Source organism: Lolium perenne, chromosome 4 (genome assembly GCF_019359855.2).
Source record: "Lolium perenne isolate Kyuss_39 chromosome 4, Kyuss_2.0, whole genome shotgun sequence".
NCBI classification, from domain to species: domain Eukaryota; kingdom Viridiplantae; phylum Streptophyta; class Magnoliopsida; order Poales; family Poaceae; genus Lolium; species Lolium perenne.
In genome coordinates, this window is record NC_067247.2 from 69,135,915 (window position 1) to 69,146,299 (window position 10,385).

General features: G+C 43.9%; 1 long non-coding RNA gene across 10 annotated transcripts; it reads left to right on the top strand.

Annotated features, from left to right (window-relative positions):
* The first annotated feature begins 3,891 nt into the window (after window positions 1-3,891).
* On the top strand, window positions 3,892-10,126 carry LOC127292899 (uncharacterized). Of its 10 annotated transcripts, XR_007845432.2 has the most exons (12): window positions 3,893-4,628; window positions 4,750-4,811; window positions 4,942-5,060; window positions 5,262-5,404; window positions 5,515-5,651; window positions 6,702-6,810; window positions 7,444-7,578; window positions 8,087-8,175; window positions 8,786-8,910; window positions 9,180-9,219; window positions 9,302-9,346; window positions 9,620-10,126. It is a non-coding gene; the product is annotated as an uncharacterized lncRNA (long non-coding RNA). The 10 variants fall into 10 exon arrangements; XR_007845426.2 differs by having other exon boundaries at window positions 3,892-4,628; window positions 8,786-9,219; XR_007845427.2 differs by having other exon boundaries at window positions 3,892-4,628; window positions 8,786-9,346.
* The last annotated feature ends 259 nt before the right edge of the window (window positions 10,127-10,385 follow it).

Consider the following 10,385-nt stretch of genomic DNA (forward strand, 5'->3'; position numbering starts at 1 on the left):
TTCGAGAATCATCCCTATTATCGCCTCGCTGCTCATTGCTTCTCTGATAATCATCTCTGTTGTTTTCTCCTGTGTTTGCCCGAAAACCTGCCGAAATTTGTCCTGGAGCGTCATAGTTCGGGTACCGCCGAGGAAATCGTCGCCTCGGTTGATAATTTCGACCACGGTCCTCCTCTGGCGACCTGTGCCGTTTGTTATGGACAGCATCTTCTCCATCTGCCCATCTGTTTGCTATTTCCATTAACGCGGATACTGTCTTTGGGTTGGTCCTTCCCAAGTCCTCGACGAAATCTCCACGCCTGATTCCTGCGACAAACGCATCTATCGCTCTCTCGTCAGATATATTTTCTGCCGAGTTTTTGATGATGTTCCACCTTTGGATATATTTTCTCATTGGCTCATCTGGCTTTTGTCGACATGCTCTCAACTCCTCTAACGACGCAGGTTTTTTGCATGTGGACCGGAAGTTCTTGACGAACACATCCTCGAAGCTTTCCCAGCTGTCGATAGATCTTGGAGGAAGTTTCTTTATCCAAGATCGTGCGGCTCCACTTAAATGCACCTGGATGCTTTGCATAGCTGTTGCCCTGGTTCCTCCTGTGAGCTTCACCGTCTCGAGATAATCAACTAGCCAGTCCTCTGGATCCTGAAGGCCGTCGAATTTCTTGAAGTTGTCAGGTAACTTGAATCCTGAAGGGACTCGAGTTTTTCGGACTCTCCTCGTGAAGCACGACAAGCCACACATATCCTCGTCGTTAAGCTCTGGGGATTGCCGATGTTCCCTTCTGCTTTGCCGCGCTCTGTCGACCCTTGCTTGTGCTGCCGTGTCTCTTGCTCCACTTGGTCCTTCAGGGGTTGCCGCTGCTGCTGCTGCAGGTCGTGGACTATTTTGCCTTGCTGCTCCTTCGGGAGGCGTTGATACAAACGCTGTCCCCATAGCTCCAACTCCTGCTATCGCCATATTGTATAGTGTTTCCCTTGGATCTCCTGGAGGTGGTTTAGATGTGAGGATAAAAGCATGTGTCGCCATATACCCAGCCTCTGGTGTCTTAGGGATGATGTTTCCTCTTGTATCTATCGACATAAAGGGCATGTCGAGGTTTTGTACCAAGTGCTCTCTTTCTGCTTCGGGTATGTGTTGTAACCTCGATCTTGCTCTGTTCCGAGCCTCCCTGTGGCTATCACCCGAAGTTCTAGATTGTCGACTCAAATCTGCCCTTCTCCTGCTGGATGCAGAAGCTGCCTCCTTTCTTCTGTTTAACTCAGCTGTCTGTTTTTCCAATTCTCTTGCAGCTCGTGCGAGCCTATATTGATATGCTTGCAATTCCTCTGGCGTGGCTGTGGTGGCCATTGGTTCTGAGCCATCCATAGCTCTCGCGGCTCTGTCCCACGCTGCTAGCGGGAGTTGAATTCTGTGTCGCGGCTGTGGCCCGACGTACTTATTGCCCAGGCCTCGTCGCAGATCGGAGGGATCGACGTATGGATTTCCCAGATCGTCGAAAGCCTCAGATGTTTCCTCTTGATCATTATTTGGCTCTTCAATGGCGTAAATCTGATGATATTTTGTATTCAGATCTATGTTGGGTTTGGTGACACCATCGTCGAGATTGATGAAGACCTTGCCCACTGTAATAGATTTGTCGATGAAGCCGTAACTATCGACACTGCTTGAGCCATCGCTTATATATGAGTCCGCAGATGACTCAAACGACATGTCGCTGAAGATCTTGGCGAGTTTCTCTCTTGCCCTGGTGCTGACGTAGCGTGTCGACGAAGTTTCTTCTTCGCCTGATTCGGTTGACGATGTATAGCTTGAAAAATCGGAATCGACCGCCGACGATCCCGACGAAATCGGAATTTCGACACGATACGATCCTTCCTTCTCGACGCGAAAGCGAAACCTTCCGAACGTCATCTCCATAGGCTCCTCCAGATACGCATATGCATCCAAACGGGAGGGTGGGCGAGGAACAAAATCGACAGGACCAGCAGCGATCTGTTTACCTCGATCCATTTCGTTGCTTGCGGTTGATGATGTCGAAGATCTTGAACGTGCCATCGAGATCAGATCCTTACGCCTCTAGTTCCCACAGACGGCGCCAATTGACAAGGTATCAACTTGTCAATGCCTATGGATTGTAGGCTAGGGTTTAGTTAGAAGTAGAGGGCAAGTAGATCTCGAAGGTTTCAGCCGAAAAGTACTCGATGATTATGAAAACTAGGGTTTGTAAACAATGATTCGATGCCTTCCTCGTCCCTCGACTCCCCCTTTATATTGGAGGCGGAGCCGAGGGATTCGTGTTGTACAAGTTACAGAGTCCGGGATGGTTTCTAACTCATCCCGCAAGATTACAAATAACGCTTCCTATTACAACTCTAGCTTTCCTTAATAATATCTTGGGCTTCCGAATCTTCTTATTCTTCGGGTAGTGGGCCTTCAGTAAACCTCGGGTACTATCTTCGGCAGGCCCATTTGGGATGCCTATGTCACATGTACCGCCTGCTACCCTAGCCCAGCCGGTGTCGCCGGTGGAGCAGCCCACGGGTTGAACGCCGGTGGAGGAGTTGGAGCACCCCAGGGGCTGAACGACGGATGTGGAGGCGGTGGCGGTGCGGGGCCGAGTTCTACAACACATGTTGTAGGGCCTCTTCCTCCGTGATACCAGACGACATGATGTCGATGGCGTACCGGGGCAGCGGCGGATGCACCGGTCGATCCACCTGCGAGACGAGAACGTCGAGTCTCTCGATCTCCTTGTCGGTCATGGTCATCGGGAAGTCGAACTTCCGGCCCTCCGCCATGGCCGCGGAAGCGATGCGCTCGAAACAGGTCGCTGCTAAGCGAGCCCGTGGGAAAAGCGCGAGGACACTATGCACCGGACCGCTGGACCTGGATAGAGAGAAGAGCGCGGATTTGCATACGTGGGCGGTAGTGGGTTGGGCAAATCTCCACGAGGGTAATAAACATGCTCTTTATTGTTTCTAATCGCGGTTACTCTGTTGATCTATCTTCCATTTCTCCCTTACTTTTTTGATTTAATCCTGATAACACAACTAGTACGTACTTGAGACAAAATGAGAGGCCCTATCTATTTGGGGGCACCCCTACCGTATGGGACTGGCGGATATTTTATGGTTTCTTTTGAATGGAATACGGTAGGAAACCTACAGTGATTTTGTTTTTTAAATAATAAGAACCTAAATTTGTGTCCCTTGGGACTTGAACCTGAGTGGCTAGGTTGTACATCCACTTACCTAACCAAGTGAGCTAGGCTCACTTCTTTATATTTTATGATTTGTCACACTTCTTTAAAATGTCTATTATTTGCTACATAATCACTATATATCAGTGACACAGAAAATAACAAATGATAGAAGTGTCCGCACCTTGCAAATCTAATCTTTCTTGTGGCAGTCAATACCACATATATTAGTGAAAAATAGTACATGGTAGAGATACACAAGCTGTCTCCAACGATTACAAAGTAAAGTATAAAAGATACTTGCAAATCTCGAGGTCTTCATTTTTTTCTTCTTCCAGGATAAAATCTTGTACTCTCGTGAAGACAACCAAAGATAGATAACAAACCGTAAACATGTAAATAACAACGAAGATTCTCTCATAATTTTAATTTGACCCGCAATATCAAGGTTGCGTGCAGGCGCGCGATCATTAAAGTAGTCAATCAACATCGGCAAGAGTTCCAACATGCGGTTCGACCGGTGTTAGGGCATGGGGGCCAAGAAGGTGGAGTGAAGGCGAAGGTTGTGGTGAGGAAGAAGAAGACCAAGGGGGTGAGGAAGAAGACCAACGTGGTAGGCCCACCCTTGTCTCCCTTCGGGCGTCGACGTCATGATGGATGCAATCTAAAGGTGTATATGATGCCCCCCATAGGGGGCCTCACAGGCTTTTGGATTTTGGGCCGTTCGATCGAGCTAATGTGGCGCGATCTCGGCCGACCGTTCGTCCAGGGCGCTGAGGCCCTCCCGCAGACCCACTTTTTATCCATGGATCCTGTGAAAGCCCTCCCGGCCCAGTCTCGCGTCGCACGAGTATAAAACTGACAACCCGCGGTGAAAACCCTAACTGGACCCGCACCCCTCCGCGTCTCCTCTTCGTCGTTCTCCTCGCGAGAGGCGGCGGCGTCTCCGCCTCGCTCCTCCGCTTCAGCTCGAGTTCTCCTCCTCAGCCCCCGTCCTAAAATGAGAATCTCACGAAGGAAACCCTAGCCCCCAGGCCTCAATCCCTCCCGTGCTTGTGCTCCCCAATTCCCTCCTCAGGCGGCTCAGTTCCGGCTCCCTGGCCGCCGCCCGCCCTTCTCCTCCTCCCTGCCCGACCCATCTCGCCTCTTCTTCTCCCTCACCAACCCCAAACGACAACCCCCTCTTCCATGTTCTTCCCCTTTCCTCGTCACCCACCTCCTGGTTGTCTCCATGGCTGAAGCTGGGAGAGGAAAAGGGCAGAAGGACACCATGGATGAGGAGGTGGAGCACGATATGAAGGAGCACGCGGGAAGATGGCGACCGGCACAGGGATGCTTGGTATTGGCCAGAAGCACGGTCCCCTGGTGGCGCTGCTGCTGCTGCTCTTCAACCCTCTTACCACATCTCCATCCACCAACTGCCAGGTTCCTCTCTCTTCTTATATGTCTTTGTTTGTGTGGATCCCCTTATTTCTGCAGTAGATAGACATGGTACGAGGCCTTCTTATCACCTGTTAGTTTATTTTTATTTTTGCTTGCTTTGCAGCACAATATGACTCTTCTCAAGAACCGATTTGTCTTCCTAGAGTAGATCGAGATCAACAACATGTAAGGATTCATCCCTCTGTTGGAGTTTGTTTCATTTCTCATGAGTGATGTAAAAATGACGTGATGGTATGTAGATCAAGTCACTTGAATGACATATACAATAATCATGGGGTTTGTCACATTTTGCTAGACTATTTCGATCCCATCACGGCTATTGTGGTGCCTAACATTATCTCCTTGTGGACCAAGGCAGCGGAACAATCCTAGGAGGTCTCTTGCTGACTTAACTTTCATCTGTTTGAGAACGAGGTACAGTTCACCAAGCCCTCTATGGGTTATGCTACTTTTTCATTATACTTGTGTTAATGTGATGCCCAACAAATTGTCATTTTTTACATAGAGGAACGCATGTGCATTAGCACTGTGAAGAAATGAATGTCAGCATAAATGAACAGGTTTACTGAACGAATGTTGGTGTGAAGGCTGATACATGTAACTTCTTTGCTGCAGGACCTCAGAAGTAACGACGGTGTGTTAAGCCGCACTGTAAGTGTCAGTTCAAAGCAGTGAACCTGGGTGCCATGTCAGATTTGGTGAACTTGCATTCTCTTTTGTTCGAATGCATTGCATCTTCGATAGCTGCAAAGCATCAGGTTAGTTTATCGTAGTTATACATTTTGTTCTCTGTTAAAGATGAAGTTTTTTCATACTCCTGAGTTAATTGAGTAGTATACTCATCCATTATTGATTTTACTCTTGGCAGTTACAATACTGAAACTTGATCGTGCCATTTCAGATATGCTTGCTTATGGTTCATATGATGGTAGTTTGACGGTTTGCCAGTTTTCTGACCCACCATTGTTCTTCAAAAATTAATAGGACATTATAAAGATATCACAGGTTAGATTTAGTTATGTGTTGAAATGTATTTTTGTGAATCAACCTTTATTTTGTCACAAACTATTTGACTTCAGGCACTAGGAAAACTGAAATCTACACCTAGGTTACTAAACGGATATGGGTTTGTGTTAGCTAGAAAAGTTCGTAAGACTTGATTTTTTTTGATATTTTATGCTTTTCGCACATGTAAATGGACCGCGATCAACTTAAGTTGCACTTCACTGTCTATGCCTTTAAATTGGTTGATCCAGAATTATATGAAGTTATTGGTAATGGCCTTTCAGTCCACCAATGTTGTTGCATTGGATCTGAGGGTGTAATGATGGTCTGCCCATTCTCTCATTTACTCTCCTTTGATTTTATGTGTGTGATCCGACTTTGAGCTCTGATGGATGTGGGCGATATGCTTGATATTGCTTATGGATATTACCACATGTAAATAAGTAATAATCTATTTGTGAGTCGGGTGGTTAGATAAACCTCTATATTCCAAACTTGAAGTTCTCAGTGAACATAAATATAGTTTTTTGGTTGACGATGATGCATTGTACAAATTTATATTTGAAGTTTCTATTAATGGTCGAAGCACATTTTGAATCTGCTAGACCATTGCAGTGTTCTAACGGAAAGAATTTATATTACAAAATGTAGTTCTTGATTTATATGTGTATATTGTTTCTTAAGACTGAATTTTGTATTTCTATTACAAAATGTAATTCTTTGTACTGAATTATGTATTTTGTTGGGATGTACAAGAGTTGTCTGGTAATGTTTTTTTCCTCTGATTTCTTCCTCCCAACCAATTTTTGTGGGCAACTGGGCACATTATATAAGGTGTTCTATCCTGTAGTTAGAATGTTTCTGCTATTTATCCTTCTAGACTGAACTTACTTAGTTTGTTGATGCAAATTAAATTTAGCATTACAGTAGGCCAGAAAAATAGGCAACTAACCTATGTTTTAGTGCTTATTCATGTGCATCCTTCATAATCGGGTTCTTGAATTAATCTTCTAATCTTTTCTATGTTGTGGCTCTGTTTTGGATTTTCAGGTGCTAAACAATATTTGCCCAGTCTAGGGATGTCGAATGTCCCATTTGGTGGTTACAACTGTTGAAAGATCATGTCTACTACGTGCAAGTGCAGAGAGACAAAACCACAGTAAGTTTCTATTCTCTTTATGTTATTTCCCTAGGATTATTGCTTCTTTTTTTACCCAGGTTTGATGTTTCTCATCTTCTTTATTTATGGTATATCCAACACATATCTATCTGCAAGGCAGTCTTAACCATTGTAAGTGTCTATCCATGTACCAACTATTAACTTGCAAGATTATCTACTATATGCACACAACGAATGTTGATGCAGTATGCCTACTCATGCATGTCCATGTTAGGAGTGGTACACGCCGTCCGAATCGATACATGTGTTTCAGTGGCTACTGCATGCATCATTTCTACACCATTTTTTGTTGATCTATTTGGAATACAGTAGTATCTCCTCTAGAATAATTTATATTGCTGGTTCTTTCTCGGGGCATGCTTAGTACACAGGTAGATTACCGTCACTGCATGATTCAACTGCATTAATCTACTGTGACCTACTCCCAAATTGCTCGTGTTGTTTGTTCTGAGTACTTTGACAGTACTGAAAAATTGCATATTTATCATGCTGCACTTCAAAACATTGGCACATATCTTTTGTCTGCATTTTACTGTCTGTCTGCATCTATGTTTGAATTCAACACCCGCTGGTTTTTTTTCTACCAACAAGATTTGAGTATGATATTTGCAGGAAGCAAGTAAATGCATTGTACAAGTTCTCTTCGTTCAGCTTCGTATGCGCCTTTTTCAGTGGTTCTATACTGCTGGAGATAACTGTTGATTTAAGAGCTTCACTACATTAGTCCTTCGAGCTTTATAAGAACAGGTTAGATCATAGTATACGTCTCATATACTCCTTGCCTACTCCTTATTGTCTATAGGAGAATTTCTATCTTCGCCTAAATATCTAAAAGTAAAGTTGGCTGTGGTGTACTTCTTATATACTCCTTAATTTTAGGGGCATTTTTCTGCAGAAGTGTAGTGTAATGCAGCTGTAAATTGCATGTTTTCTACTGGTCGTGTAGTACCATGCTTCATGCTTGTTGTTCTGTTCTCCTCTGAGCTGTGATGATTCATGTTTGAGTAGCTGAAAAGTGAGGTAATTGTTTAGTGAACAAGCAAAAATTCTTGATGTAGGAGTACTTGATGTACGAGTGTTATAATTTCTCTTTGTAGTTGTTGGAGTAGTGTTGTAGTATTCAGTTATATTGTTATTTACTCCAACAGTACACTGAATTATTCTTGATTTCTGGGAGTAGATGAAGTGAAGTGGAAATTAAGATCTGCTGCATTGTTTGCTTCTTCTTCTTCCTCTAAATTCTGACCTTATTCAGTAGGTGGGCTGAAGTTAATATCAGGAACAACCATTCTTCAGGTGGCATTCCAGCAACGATATTGATAGAGGAGCGAGCATCTTCTTCAGGTGGTAATGCTTGTGGTAGCATCCCTTATTTCCAGCTGGAGAAAAGCTTATCTCATTTGATAGTGTCAACTGTATTTAGCTGGATCATACCATTCTCCGTTGTGTGTGACAGGCGTATTATTCTTTTAGTCGTCTTCAGAAATCTATTTTGTATGAATGCATCTCAATTAAACATGTGCCATTTCTTGGACAAAATCTGCTATATGTGTTGTTCCAGAATATAAAACTATTGGGAGATATTTTAGATTTCGAGTCAAGGCTAACATACTGTACTCCCCTAAACACGCATTAAACATTTCTTTCTAGAATACGCGCATTAAGCAAAATTAACCCACCAATCATATGAGTTCTTGCTTGATTATTCATACAAATCTGGTCACTTGGTGGCAGTACCATCTGATTAGCTCCGGTGTTTGTTTAATTGTCACAATCTACCATCAACCAGAGTTATAGATGGTTTCCTGAGTACATTAAGATGGATTAAAAATCCTTGGCTGGAAAATCAGATGTTTGTGACGTGACATGATGCTTGAATTGAGAATTAGAGATGTTTTTGAGGTGTGACATGATGCCTGAATTCTTCCCATGTCTGTCTGTCCGTGTGATGCAGGGGCGAGGTGGCATTCTGCAGCGACGAGTGCAGTGAGCAGCAGGTCCACCGCACACAGCAAGGTTGCATTCACCCACTCCAGGCATGCTCGCTGTCTCCCTCGAACTCTACAACCTAGGGTCCAGGTGAGTGCTCTTATAATTTCTTGGCATTTTTAGTTCTCTTTCTTGACTGGGTTTTACTTGCTCCCATTGTCAGCCTTACATGTTGGTTTCGAGTAGTTCTATGTTGTTAAAATTACAGGAATAACTTTGTGTGTTATTACGCAAAAGGCTTTATGCACAGGTTCTATTTCTATGTGAACGAAACCATGCTCATAGTCAACCGTCAATAGATAGCGTGTATTGTTCAGGTTTCCACTCCACCTAATCATTCAATTTTTGTAAATTGATAGTGAGCACAGATGCACGCTTGCTGGACATTATTTCTTCCAGGTGTTTTTCCATCTGATGTAGATTACTTCTTCCATGTCCCGATCTATAATGCTGCAGCCTGACTATTATGTTTCTGTATTAGATTTGTTGTCTGAAGATTCAACGGATGACGGCCAGTTTGTGGAAGGTTCAGTAACACAATACAATACTCCTATGTTGTTATGTACCACTAATTAGCTGCTAAACATTGGTTGCTCGTGCTACCGCTATCCTTACGCAAGTACATAGTCATTATTGAGATATATTTTGTGTTTTCTACTAAACTTTAACTAACATAATAGTGCAAGTACTTGTTATGATGATCCCACGTGTTCCTCAAGACTGAGCTCAATTGAGATCCATCATTGCTGCAAGTGGTATTTTACTTGAGCTACAATCTGATGATGCTCCAGCTGCGCAGGTCGTCGGTGCGGGACGACCACCTCGGGCCTGGCACGGTGTGGTTGCCAGGCGCCATGGCATGGCGTGTTCAGCGGTGGCTTGGCAGACATTGCTGTGGTGGTGTGCACCTTGGAGGGTGGCACTCCGTTCGCCGGGTGGTGCGAGCCGACAATTGTGGTTTGCCTTGTGACCTGGCTTGCTGGAGCCCGATCTGGGCCACCACGTACATTGTGCATGCCCCTCTTAGAAATTGGCACTTCATCTTAGAGATCTAATTCCCTCTTATTTACTTGTTCCCAGTTAGTTAAAGAAATAAAGTTTGTGATTTGAAGTATATTAAATGATTGTTGTGATTTGAAAAGCAAGCGTTATGTTGTGAACCGGCAGGTCTATGCTGCTTGCTTATAATAGATTTTCGTACATGATCAATATAGTGATCTACAAAGCTGTGTATTGCTGAGGGACGGGGCGTGTGCCAAGGATCATGTATTTCTTTTGTGATGATGATTGACCAGGTTCTGCAACAGTCCATGTGTGCTACTTATGTGGTGTTGCTTTCTTTTTTTTCCATTCCTTCGTGCTCGATTATTTCTATTCTTTCTAGCAAAGGCCTAACTATTCCTAAAATTTTCTCATTCCTATGAACCTCCAGTTTATGGTTGTGGCTTAGTTACCTAGAAAAGTGCTATCTAATAGGTAGCTATGAACCTATGGCATTATATACTTATGAGAAACAGATTGTGATTTTTGTTAGTCAAATCTTACACACGTATGCATCTGGTTTC